This window comes from Dermochelys coriacea, chromosome 13 (genome assembly GCF_009764565.3).
Source record: "Dermochelys coriacea isolate rDerCor1 chromosome 13, rDerCor1.pri.v4, whole genome shotgun sequence".
NCBI lineage: Eukaryota > Metazoa > Chordata > Testudines > Dermochelyidae > Dermochelys > Dermochelys coriacea.
The window spans coordinates 18,605,772-18,620,159 of record NC_050080.1 but is presented as its reverse complement, the minus strand read 5'-3'; the positions used below and the strand labels follow the sequence as shown (position 1 = coordinate 18,620,159).

At 40.3% G+C, this 14,388-nt stretch overlaps 1 protein-coding gene across 11 annotated transcripts in view; it reads right to left on the bottom strand.

Annotated features, from left to right (window-relative positions):
• SULF2 (sulfatase 2) overlaps positions 1–14,388 on the bottom strand; it is a 238,962-nt gene that overhangs the window by 99,623 nt on the left and 124,951 nt on the right. The window contains exon 1 of one of the 11 annotated variants that reach the window (XM_038369011.2): positions 827–1,034. The exons of the other annotated variants lie outside the window; for them this stretch is intronic. The gene's annotated coding sequence lies outside the window, so the exon portion shown is untranslated. Of the gene's footprint in view, positions 1–826; positions 1,035–14,388 lie in introns of those variants that run through there. 11 annotated transcript variants of the gene reach the window in all.

Below are 14,388 nucleotides of genomic sequence, written 5' to 3'. Positions count from 1 at the left end.
CCAGTCGTTCCCCAGTGTTGAGGGCTGTGCAGCCCCCTTCCAGTACAAGTTTAAATCACTGAGGATCCTGGGCTTTTATAAAAGCCCAGCCGGGCCATATCAAGGGCAGATCGGATTAAATGTGTCCCATCACTGCCAAGTGCAGCTAACACACTCCACCCACACTGAGCAGGGTGCCAGGCACCTCAACAGTGCCAGCCAGGAGCCCTCTGGCTGTGCAGAGGGCCCACAGCCCCAGACCCCTGCCCTACAGGGCACAAGACCCCCAGCTCTTGGGAAGCCGCAACACCCTGCCGAAGGAGGCAGAGCAGCATCTCTTCTTGCCCCCATTAGGCTGGGGCCAAGTGCCCAGGCTGCTCCCCGCCTACCCAGTCTGACCCATCTGCCAGCCCACATCTGTCTTCTAGCCCACCTGCCATCACCCTACCCCTATATCTCATCTTCCCCCTTAAGGTTGCCAATATAGGTTGGATATATTCCTGGAGCTTTCAACAGGACATAATCTTTAATTAAAAGATTAATCTTTAATTCCTGGAGACTCCAGGACAATCCTGGAGGGTTGGCAGTACCTCCCAGCCTCCCCCTTCCCATCTCTTCACCCCACAACTACTTCCATTTCCTTCCCCACCCTGACCCTTTCCTCCCTGCCCCATTCTCCAACCCTCCCATCTCCTCCCCTATCCCCCACCCAACCCCTGCTCTCACCTCCTCCCTGTCCCCAACCCTCCCCTCCCCGCAGCTCCGCTAGACTTTGGGCTCGCCCCCTCTCCGGCTCTGAAGGGAGGCTCTGGGCAGCTCCCCCTCACCCACCCCCTGCCCCACTTACCCGGGCAGTGAAAGCGCCGCAGCAGCTGGCGGCTGGGTGCTGCATGTCCCCTTCCAGCACCTCCTCCGCCTCAGGAGCAGCTCAGCCCCCCCGCTGCAGCAGCAGCTGGGGTCGGCCGCCAGGAGCCCCCAGTGCCGGGCATGGCCTCCCCCAGCCGCCGGAGGTTAGGCTCCTTCCACCCCCCCCACCCCGGGCGGCGGTGCTGCCTCCTGCCTGCTCCCCCCGCACCGCGCACACACACGCGCTGCGCCGGATGCTTGGCGGCTGCTCTGCCGCTGGAGCTCAGCTTAGCTATGCTACAGGCTGCTGCACAGAGCCGGGTTTAAATATCACACGCAGCAGAGCCAGGTCCCCGGCGCGGCAGCCAGCTCTGTCCTCCTGCCACAGCCCCGGCGGTGCGGAGCAGGGCTAGGGAGAAGGTGATTAACCCCTGGCACAGGGCAGCAGCTGGAGCCCATTTCCAAACCAACCCGGGAGGGGAAGAGGTGTGGGTGGGGTGCTTTTTGTTTGTTTGTTTGTTTTTTTAATTATTTAAAAAGTTCATTTAGCTCCAGAATCCTCCTCCCAGCACTGACGCAATCCCCAAGCGGCTCAGAGCGGGAGGAAACCTGTTCCACCAGCACTTGTTCAAAGTCCAGCCGCTCACAGCTCTGTCATACTTGGCTTGGTCTCACCCAACAGACAAGCTTGTTCGCTCGGTCTCCGTTTCTCTGCATGGACACCCACCCACGTGGCCGAATTAGAGTTTAAAGAAAGACATTTTCCATTCGGAAGGAGAGAGGCGGGAGGGCGTTAATGCAGCAAGATAGACAAAGGCTTTAGAACAAGTCGAATAGTCAAAGCACGGATGGAGTTTATTGGGTCTAGCACCCAGGGATAATGGCACTGCACAAAAAAGAGAGAGGCTGTTTAAACACGCTGCCCTACTTTTATCTGCTTTGTGTTTCAAAAAAAAAAAAATGTACTAGGTACGGTTTGATCCCGCAAACAGTCATGCATCTAATTTTACTCACGTGAGTAATTAAGTTCAATGGACTGCTCATGTCGCTATACCCACAGCAGTAAGCATTTCCCAGATCTAAAGTACTCCAAAATGACTAGCACTTTGGGATGCCTAAATTGCCCTTTGAAAGAGTAGGTACTCAGTACCGTCTGAAATTCAGGCCTTTCTGGAGTGTCTCACTTTGGGAATGTAAAAATTAAGGTGCCCAACAACGTTTGTAATTTTTAAAAATCTTGAGTAAGATAGTTCAGATAGGATAGTATAGGCACTAGTCACTGTACAAACACTGAAAACACTATTCTGATAAGAATATCTAGATGCTACTGTGACAAATATTAAATAGTTTTTACTGGATAGGCTGTATATCCCATGAGGAGTTGTTCTTAACTATAATCATTTCCAGAATAGAGTCGCTGTGTTAATAAATGTTCTTTTAATCTGCTTTCAAAGTGGTCTTCAAGCATCCCCATGCTGCACTGTATACAGTTATATGTTTATCTCAAAACAATATAGCATTTGCTATTAAATCTCATCCTGAACTCACTGCAAATGAGACCAGACCCCAAACTCAAACCTATATGTGAATAAATTTTCACTATCTTAAACTGGCATTCATAGCTGAAAACTGCATCAAATATATGCATCTGAAAATAAAATGACGTTCTGTGTTCATGTTTAACATGCTACCATACTTTTACCGTAAAATGGTGCTACACTTGAGATTTATTTGTGGTTGAAAATGGGCAGGATATAATTTTCCTGTTCAAAGAGAACAATTAATGAACAGGAGTAAGTAAAAGGTTAGAGCAAGACGACCCCATCTTATTCCCATTGAATCAATGGCAAAACATGCATTAATTTAAATGGAAGCAGGATCAAGCTGAGAGAAAACAGTGATAACTCCTACAAATGTCTCAAAGAAAATGTCTTACTAGTACTAACCCATACATTCCAGGAAGTCTACCAAGAACTTCACTAGTGCTAATCTATTCTATATAGAAAGTGCTCAAAATACTATGGTGATAGCCGGCAATTCATAACCCTGAGACACAGAAAGAACTAGAGACTGAGATGATCAAATATTTTTAAAGTCATGTAGGGTTTTAACAAGAGATTCATGTTCAAACCGTACATAAACCGAATGCATTGCCTCCCCCCAACCCGAAACACCAACCCACTAAACTGGTGACAGCCTTAACTCAGACTTTATTTGGTAGGCTTAATAGATCAACATCCTGTAACAGAAGGGGCGTGTATTTGCTTTAAGCTATACCAGTAGAGTTGAAAATGGACAGGATATAATTTTCCTATATTGGTACAGTTAAAGCAGTACAATCCTCCTCCTGTAAATGTAGTTATATTGCTATAAATGTAGTATAGCTAATGCTCATAGAGGAAGGGGACTAAGCTATGCCAGTGCAGGCACCTTTATAACCAGTGTAACTGAATCCATCCTAGGGGTTGTACTGGTATAATTATATCAATTAATAACAAAAATAATTCCCCTAACCACCAGTTATGCAGATACTAAAACTGTGTGTAGACCAGGCTGAAGTTAAACCAACTTTATTATTTTTAATAATAGTATGCCCTATCTTGTATAGGAAAGTGGCTCATGAGGGGAATTTTCATTAAAATAAAATGGTGACCAATAAAGGATAATAATAAAGCGATGATGTGAATATGATCTAACATCATCAGAAAATCCGTCACAATGGATCTCCCAATTTAACAAAAGGGCATATTCTCCTCGCAGTGATTGCATGCAATTCCCATTAATGTTATTGGAAGTTATGAAAGTGCATTAAGAGAATAATATATCCTCTGGTTTGTGACAACGCTGAAGTGGATGGTGCTTCCATCTCGTATTTCAAAAGGAGTTTGTGTTGGCGCTGTTACAAGCCACAATGGAAAAGCTATGTGTAGACTGAATAGTTTTCCAAAGTTAAACATTTTGGTGATTTCAATTATTTTTTTCATTGCCAAAAAGAGCTTAGATTGTTTTACGGTTTTAAAGGAATTTAGAACTGTTCATCAGGAGTTTCGAGGAACAAAAAGTTCACATTCTTGGTAAAACAATGATCTCTATTATCATACAGGTGCACAGGGGAAGAAATTATTCACATCTTTTTTAAGTGGAAGAATTTCTCTCCATTTACCAATTGGAGAAGATAGTTCATGGTGATTTAGAATGGTCACACTAGATCAGACCTTCATCCAGCTACTTTGGTATTATATTACCTCCAAAAGTAGCCAACACTTGATGGTTCAAAAAACAAAAGAGCAACATCTCCTACTCCTGCTCCCATAATGCACCTAATCTCATTGTGGAACACTGGACAGAATAAAAACATTTGACTAACATCGTGTAGTATGCCATTACACTGTTTGCAGCATTGCGTAGCTCTGCTGTTCCCAGGATACCAGAGAGAAAAGCTGTGTGTATATCATCTTTTTATTGGACCAACTTCTGTTGGTGAGAGAGACAAGTTTTCGAGCTCTGAAACTTGAAAGCTTGTCTCTCCAACCAACAGAAGTTGGTCTAATAAAAGGTATTACCCCACCTAACTTGAGTCTCTAATTAGACTGCCTGTCATTATTTTACTGCAGCTTGACTAGCTGCAAGTTACTAATTACCTAAAAATTATTTAGTCCATTATAAACTATAGCCATAGCATTGGAGGCACAGGAGTAGTGTATAGACAGCAGGAGTTGAGGAAAGAAATTAACTGAAATTAGAAATATAGGTAGTGGCAGTTTTGTGCAAGGACTTGATGATTAGGATGAGAGACCTGAATGTGAGAAGGAGCAAGGAAGAGGATTCAAAGAGGGGAGTGACAGAGCCATTTTCAGCAACAGAAGTATATTTGAAGTAGAAGGCTGCATGATGAGATGCGAGTAAGCCAGAAAGTGGGAGGTTACAACAGTCCACAAGAGAGATGCCAAGGCATGGACAGAGGGGCTGTTGTGGGAAAGGAGAAAGGGAAATCTAAACTTCTGATATGCTATAATGAAAGAACAAGTAATACTTTTAGCAAGATCCTGGAAGACAGGAAACACTCAAATGGGATACCCCTGTTTGGGTGACGGGTCAGATGGTGGGGTTTTCAACAGTGAAGGAGGAAAAGGGAGTAGAGAAGGTTAGAATGAGAAGGCACTCTTGTCTCCATATTTAAGAAGATAGGAGGACATCTCTGTGAAGATGCAACACTGGACAAGGGTGGTACTGGCGGTGAAAAAGCCTCTCCTATGGGAGAGGAAGGATAATCCAGTGGTTAGTTCCCTGCTCTGCTATACACTTTGTGACCTTGGGCAAGCCACTTAGGGCCAGTTTTTCCAAAAGGTATTTAGACATCTAAAGATGCAGATATATGTATGGTGGGGTTTTCAGACATACCTAGGTGTCTAACAAATTTATTAGAGCATAAGCTTTCGTGAGCTACAGCTCACTTCATCGGATGCTGTAGCTCATGAAAGCTTATGCTCTAATAAATTTGTTAGTCTCTAAGGTGCCACAAGTACTCCTTTTCTTTTTGCGAATACAGATTAACACGGCTGCTACTCTGAAACCTAGGTGTCTATCTCCTAATGAAATCAATATGAGCTTTTACATAGCCTACTAGGTTCCTATCAGCATTTTTTCGGAACCCAAACACTTCTAGCAATCTGTCCCTAATTCTCTCTGTGACACCTTATTTCACCAGTGAGGGTTAATGCATTAAATGTTGAGAGATGCTCAGATACTAACATAAGTATCTGAGATAGAACTGCCCTCTCTCTTGGATATCAGCATAGAGACAACAGTTGGAACCATGTGAGTGAGCCGAGGACCCAAGGAGATGGAGAAGCATCAGCAGGAAGTAAAAGGAGAACCAAAAAACTATGCAGTCATAAAAACAAAGGATGAACAGCAGGTGAGGAGGGGCAATCCCTGATGCAAAGCATTTACTTTTCATTGTTCACAAATTTGTTACTCTTTAAATGCATTGAATGTTGCCTTCTCACATTATGTAAGAAGATAGAATGTAAAGGTTGACCTCCAAATTTTAAAAACCTCAGTCAATTCCCCTCTAATCTTTCTCCATCTTGGGTGATCTACCCTCTCTTTGCTATCCACTCATCATACATAAACCCAATGAACAGTTAGCTATTTTGGTCACCCTTCTCTACACCTTTACAGGCTCCCCTCTGTTTCTTGCACTAAAAAACTAACACTAGGGCCTGATTCTGATCTCACACCTGTTTTATAGCAGTGTAGTTTCATTGACTTCAATGAAATTATTCTTGATTCACACTAGAACCAGTGAGATCAGAATCAGGTCCTGTATAGAGTTTTACTTTTTTTCTAATGAATACAATGTATATGTGGTCTGTAAGTATAAACATTGCTTTAATATAAATCAGAAGCATAGCAAGTCAGAATGCTTTTACAAAGAAATAAATAAAATGAGTTGAGAGCTAATTGCTCAGCTCCTTGATCCCACGTGTTGCATATGCTTTAGACTGTGGACTAAGATCATCCCACTACATATAATTTTGTGGTCAATAGCTCTAGTATTATCATTTAGACTGAGATTGTGCTATCTGTAGAAATGCAATCATATTAGGGAAAAATCTGTTTATATGTTTTGAGGTATTAAGAAAATGGAAAACCTAAACAGCCAACAAGAGTAAAGGAAAAAGTTTCACATTGCTCTACCGATTTAGCACTCTGACATAATGCATTCCTATCTTCTACATACATAGAAATTATATATAGTTAATATTTTTACTTAATTGCAAATTATATGGTACAATTCAGATATTGATACCTAAAACATTTTCATTAATATATTTTTAGTTTGCAAGGTAAAAAAGCCATAATTAAGCAAATATAAATGTTGATAACCCAAAACAATGCATAGGTTACTCCAAGGAATGATGATAATTAATCATAATCAGATAGTGAAGAGGTTGGGGAAGACCATAATCACACTTTTCAGAGTAGCAGCCATGTTAGTCTGTATTCGCAAAAAAAAAAAAAAAAAAAAAAAAAAAAAAGGAGTACTTGTGGCACCTTAGAGACTAACAAATTTGAGCATAAGCTTCTGATGAAGTGAGCTGTAGCTCATGAAAGTTTATGCTCAAATAAATTTATTAGTCTCTAAGGTGCCACAAGTACTCCTTTTCTTTTTTGCGTAATCACACTAAAAGCTATAATCACTAAGAACATAGATAAAATAACAATTCATCTAGTTGCTTAAAAAATCAGTGATAAATCTTCTCTAGAAATGTAAAAAATGTAAAACATTACTGTGATTAAATACAAAAACATTAGTGTACACACACACTATATATATATATAAATTGAGTATGAAACTGATCAATATGGCTCAGAGATGCATCTATAAATTTATACATAGAATGTAGATTCAATGGGCTGTTGGTGGTCCAATAGCTTCATAAAAGGAAAAAAGGGGGTATTTCATTTGCAAAAAAGTGAGCTCTATGGGTATGTACTGTTTTGCTTTTCCTTTGCAAATTGTCTTAAGAGTCATTTTCAGGCTAGCTAACGTGATGATTTGATAAAGAAACGGAGATTTTCTTGTAAATGCTGAATCCAATTTTATTTTTAACACAATTCAGTGGGGTGCAAATTCTACCTATTATTTTGACATTTGGATGCTGCAAATATGGAACAGTGGACCAAGAGTGTTTAATGGATGTGTCATTTAATGGATGCAAAAAGAAAAGGAGTACTTGTGACACCTTAGAGACTTAGCCACAAGTACTCCTTTTCTTTTTGCGAATATAGACTAACACAGCTGCTACTCTGAAACCATTTAATGGATGGGAAATGATTAGTTGCAATTCCTTGCTTCGTCACTTGGTGGCATATGACTGCAAGATGTAGGAGCATTTAAGAGAGATTTTTGTTAGAGAAGTGCAATAGAGAGGCCCATAATGGCACCTTTATTTAAACATGCATATTACGTAAAATTATAATAAATAACTCTTAGTGCAACACTGCTCTGCACTCCTCTGATACCAAGTGTCAGACGGATTTGAATCGATCTGGACGCACAGTTGAATGAATGACAGAACCAGGGATGGATTTAAGCAGCAGGCCACAGCTTTAACAACTAACACTGGGGAGAGGCACTGTGTGTCCACCCTCCACTCTCACATACTAGGCATTTAACTGGGTCCAGTGCAGGGTTACAGAGCTCCCACCACACAACCAATAACTCAGAGTAGAGCCTGTTCAGACTAAGCCTACAACTCTGCTCACTTCTGAATCCTCTCACCTTCCTGCCACGGGAGATGGTGGTGGTGGGGTGATAGAGTGAACTAAGGAGAGACTTCAGTCTGCAAAGACTTCAGGTCTCCCCATCTCTTATTGAAACACTTCTGGAAACTGACCATTTTAGCCTTTATCTTCACTAGACATCGGCCACAAGTTGTGACAAGCTAAGCAGTCTTACCGTTCCTCATATTAAACTTTCAAGTCCTATTCTATTTAACCCAACTATGCCTCCATGATGCTGCAAGGAAACCCATCCGACCTCAGCCCGTTTGGCACAATGGGAAAAATTCCTTCTTGATCCCAAAACAGGTAATCAGTGAGACCCGCAGAATCTTGAAAAAAACATCTCCTATACTACAACTAAGAGGATGGAGGCTGGGCAGCTAAATGGGCAAGAGGCCATTCAAAAACCTGGGGAAGAATGTAAATAGATGGAAGAAGGGAACATATGAGAGCCAATCAGCCCAACCAGTCCCCCTAGACGGACCAAATGGGGGGCAGAGGGTCCAAGGAGGAGGAAGGGCCCACCTCCTGCATTGCCAAGCATGAGTTCTCACATCACCCTCTCTTTGGGCATTGTCTCATCCCTGCTATTTTGACCCAGACCCTTCCCATTGAGGGAGGGGGACTCAATCATCACACACTAAAGCAGTATACAATTTTGCATACAAGACTTCATCTCCTTGATCTGTTCAAGTAACGGCAAAACCACATTACAACACGCTTTTTAACATCTTCACTTGTCAGCGTAAGCCACTGACAACATTTGATCCTCACTCTCTCTTTCTACATTTCTCTGAGGGTACGTCTACACTGTGAAGTTGTGGACAAAACTTTAGTCTTTCACGGATACTTAAACCCCGCTTCCCCTCTCCCCCTCCCCCCCCGAAAGACAAAAGTTTTGCCGAGGCAAGCAGCAGTGTGAACGTGGCTTTGTCGGCAGGAACACTCTCCTGCCGACAAAGCTAATTCCGCTTGCGGGGCTGGAAGTATTTTGTCAGCAAAAGTGCCAACAAAGTACCGACTAAGAGCATGTCGACACAGCCTTGTCACTAAAAGCTGCGTGATGTAGACAAGTGCTGAAACTTATGTGATTAGCCCTAAACAAACATATCATTGGAGTCTTCTTTCTGTTCAAATGAGGAACTGTGTCTTATTTACTCATAGCCTACCCTCATGTGTTCAGATCAAGTTAACTGTCCCTTCTCCTTTTCCTGCTTCCCAAAACATTAAAGGATATCTCATACCTTCTACAGCAACAGAGATGGATATTCTGGCCTGTTTAAAGGTTTACAGCTTTTAGTTGGACTTTAAGCACCAAACTAACAAACTCTAGGGAAGTGTGTGCACAAACTCTTGTAAAAAGAAAAGGAGTACCCGTGGCACCTTAGAGACTAACAAATTTATTAGAGCATAAGCTTTCGTGAGCTACAGCTCACTTCATCGGATGCATCCGATGAAGTGAGCTGTAGCTCACGAAAGCTTATGCTCTAATAAATTTGTTAGTCTCTAAGGTGCCACGGGTACTCCTTTTCTTTTTGCGAATACAGACTAACACGGCTGCTACTCTGAAACCTGTCACAAACTCTTGTGTGCACAAATCTGGTCAAGCTATTTTCTTGCACAGTTACCATAAAATTGCACACACAATCATGGCAATTACACAACTCTTAGTACATAGTAATGTGTAATTATTCAGCAAAGATAGCTATACAATTGCACGCCTATCATAGTTTGTGGGCCAGGGTTTTGAAAATTTTTGATATTTTTGGCCTTACAAACGAGTAATCCTTTTGATTCTGCTCTGGGACATTCATTTGGATCCCGAGGGTAGAGTAACTTTGGAGCACCTCTGTATCATCTTTTAAAAAGCCTGAAGACATTAGGCTGGAGTTCTGCACTCATTTCCAACTTCTTGGAAACCACTAACTAGGGTAATCACACTTTTACTCCCTTATGCTGGGATATGATCACGAAGGTTGTTTGCTTTTTAATAAAGATGACATGCTACGATTACATTATTATTTAATAAAGTATTCATTCCTTTGGTGATCTCTGACATTTTAATTGTAAACCTGATCTCTCCCCCAACCCCTTTTCTGTTTAAAAAAAAAAAAAGCAGCAGCAGCTTGAGATAGTCATGTGAATGAGGGGTTTTTTTTAATCCTTCACAAGCAATTTCAGTTTGGTTATAAAACTGTCCAAAGCACTAAAAAAAAGTCTTCAGGCACCTTCTCTGATCAGGGTACAGCATTATCACCTAAACTATTAGATCTTTCTTTCATATTTGACAATAGTCAGTCATACAGATTCCTATACTCTGCCTTGACTAAGATCCTGATCCTCCATGTAATTATCTTATTTCCAACCGTTTATTATTTTTATTGCATAATTACCCATTTGGGTGATTTATATCTAACTGGGTTTTCTTAATGTGTGGAACATTACAGACTCCAACTGAGCCCTTTTGTTATTCTACATTGTCACTGAGTTATTTGTAGTTATAATTTCTCTTTTCATTTGATAAGGTGATACTCAGCTCTAAGTCATTTCTCTAGATTTATGAGCAGTCTCCTTATTTGCCTATTGAAAAAATGTAACTCATCATCATTAGAGGGAACATCAATGACTGCAACTGTATTTGGCCAAAAAATGAGATTGATTAGTCCTTTCAAACATGATTTTGCTGATTTCTAAATTTTATTCTATACCACAGCTGCCCTTCCTGGCTTGGAATAGGTCTTATTTCAGATTCCAGTTATTACTTGAGAACCACGAGTCTGATCTTGCACTATTTAAGTCAATGGGAGCAAGATCAGAGCCCATATATCTATCACTGAAAAGTCTTGTGCATTCCCTGTGAATGTCTGAGCCAGACTTTTCAAATATACTCAGGTCCCATTTAAACACCAAAATGAAGTGGACAGATGCTTACCACCCACTTGGAACAGTTTTGAAAATCTACCCCCTTCTGTTTAGATGCCTAAATAATAGTTGAGCTTTTTTTCAAATCTGGCCCTACACATCCTTATATCTTTCGTTTCAGCTAGCTTGACTCCTCCTTTCACCTTTATCACTTTCCTGCTTGATTACAATTATGACTTATGGAAACTGGGTTCCTATAATTTAGGGATGAGGGAGATTTTCTCATTGCTAGGAGACATGGCTGGGTTGATACTTTTGGCTGAAGCAAGCCCCAGCCAGACATACCTCTTCCTTCAGCCTGATCTGTAGGTACAAATCACGGGTGCAAATTGAGAATCCAGTTTTGAAGATTTGGTCTATAGGTTCGCTAAGCAATAACCAAAACAAAAATATCATCAAGTAGCTTACAGTATAATTATCTAAAGGTTACATAAATTAAGTTTAGGATTGTTATGTTATTGTTGCTATTTGAGTGTTGATTAAAGGTTGTTTTGTAAAGTATTATATGTGTGTTTATGATACAGTATAAAGTACAGTCATGAGTTGGAAAATGGAGGCTCATTTGGTTGATCTCTCTGCACAGGAACTGGTCAAAACAAATTTCAAAAATGACAGTTTTCATCTAAATACACAGAGGGTGATAAAGCCTCTTTGGTGAGCCTATGTGGAACATTTTACATGAATGTTGCTATCTGGCAATATGTAATTCAACCTGAAATTTCCAGATTTTTGGCTTGCATACCTAAGGTGCCCAAAAGAAAGATGGGCCAAATTTTGTTTCCACTTACACCATGGTAAATCCAGAGTAATTACATTACCCTAGTTCCAAAAATAAAGTGTTTCAAACAGTGAAGTATGCATTTCACTAAAATACCATGATTCCTGCTCTCTCTCTATAAATGAGAACGTATTCAAGATTGAGTCCAGTTTTATGATTTAAAAACCTATAAAATACTTAAAGCAATTTTACTTTTTAAAAAACAATGTTGGGCATAACATACAGGTCTCATTTCTACATGCTAGATAGAGAAATGGAGAAAGAAATGCAAATAATGTCACAATCTCTAGTTGACTGAGTCAGAAGCACAGTGCATTATATCAGGTACTACCTATCCAGAATGTTTGTTTTTAAATGCTGTATAAGTTAGTAGATGTTTAAATTTTAAAGTAGTATGTAATCTGCTGAAAGGAAGTTACTGATACTTCATATGCCAACAACCGAGTAAAGTAAAGAATTAAATTTTTGTGGATATTAATAGTTTACTACAATACAATAAAAGCATGCCATAAAATCCATGTTTATTGGACCCATATTAAACATTGATGAAAAGCAAGAGTGGATCTATTATCTTCCTTTCAAATTTTATACACCTATACAGTGCATTTATTTTCAGCATAGTGTTTTAAAAACCTCAAAAAGAATGACTATGACCCCACATTATGTTATCATTTGAAATGGATGTGAAAGCCTTTGGTGTCATTTTACACTTATCTCATGCTCTTCATGGAGTATATTGTCAGACAGCTGAGTATCAGCTTCCCTTCTTACAGGAGCAACTCGTGCCTCTAGGTACTTGCCTTGAGTATGCACCTTTAGATATGCAGTTAGTGGCATGTGTACCTAGATCTGTACCCACAATTCAACTGTGGATACAAACTGTTCCCCTAAAAGGGGTTTTGAAAATAAAACCTATATGTCTGTCAGTACAAGAAACAATATCAAACCAGAGATTTGATCTCCACAATAAATACAGTTAATGTGTAAAAGATTTTCAAAAAGGACACAGGGGTGCCCCAACACCTACAGATAACTCCCCCTTCTTCCTCCACCATAGATAACCAAAGGACCTGAAACAAAACCTTGGATCTGAACTCCAGCTGGGTTTGGGGCAGAGTTTACAGCTCAAAACTTTTTCTAAAACTGGCCAATTCCAACACCTCGAACCATGACAAAGGTTTGATTTGGGATTCAACATCCCAAGGTCAGTATTGTTCAGATCTACAATTCCTTCTTCTGCAGCCAAAGGAACTGGAAGTTTTGATTCAGTTCCATAGTTCAGACCCAGGGTTTTGATTTGAGACCATCTCTTATTTATAGACAAAGTTAAAGTATTGGAGTAAAGAGTGTGTGAATGCCTCACAAAAAGAAATCTCAGTCTTTTGGAACATGCCCTGGTCAGATCTGCCAAGTGAACCCAAATGTCTTGAATTCGGGTTCTGAAGATTCAGTTGCTGCTCTGGACTGACATTCAAGAGCATAAGGAGCATATGGCCAGGCACTTCCCCATGCAGCTGGCTTGCTCTTGCAATCCAAACGAACCAGAATGTTCAACTGACATTGCAAGAAGATGACATTTACATCAGGACATTATATTACCAGATTGCAATGCAGTTCAAATTTGGGATCATTGAACTTTGTGGTCAATTTAAACTAGGCTGTCAAGCAATTTAAAAAATTAATCATGATTAATCACCTGGTAAACAATAATACAATGCATTTACATATTTTGGATGTTTTCTACATTTTCAAATATATTGATTTCAATTACAATACAGAATATAAAGTGTAGGGTGCTCATTTTATATTTATTTTTTATTACAAATATTTGCACTGTAAAAAAAACAGTATTTTTCAATTCCCCCATTACAAGTACTGTAGTGCAATCTCTATCATGAAAGTTGAACTTACAAACGTAGAGTTATGTACAAAAAATAACTGCATTCAAAAATAAAACAATGTAAAAGTTTAGAGCCTACAACTCCACTCAGTTCTACTTCTTGTTCAGCCAATCGCTCAGACAAACAAGTTTATTTACATTTGCAAGAGATGCTGCTGCCCACTTCTTGTTTACAATGTCACCTGAAAGTGAGAACAGCCATTCGCATGGCACTATTGTAGCCGGAAATGCAAAATGTTTACATGCCAGATGTCCTAAAGTTTCATATGTCCCTTCATTCTTCGACCACCATTCCCAGAGGACATGCGTGCATGCTGATGACAGGTTCTGCTCGGTAATGATCCAAAGCAGTGCAGACCGATACCTGTTCATTTTCATCATCTGAGTCAGATGCCATGAACAGAAAGTTGACTATTTTTTGGTGATTTGGGTTTTGTAGTTTCCACATAAGAGGAGTGTTCTTTTAAGACTTCTGAAAGCATTCTCCACACCTCGTCCCTCTCAGATTTTGGAAGGCAGTTCAGATTCTTAAACCTTGGGTTGAGTGTTGTAGCTATTTTTAGAAATCTCACATTGGTACCTTCTTTGCATTTTGTCAGATCTGTAGTGAAAGTGTTCTTAAAACGAACACCACGTGCTGGATCATCATCCAAGACTGCTATAAAACATG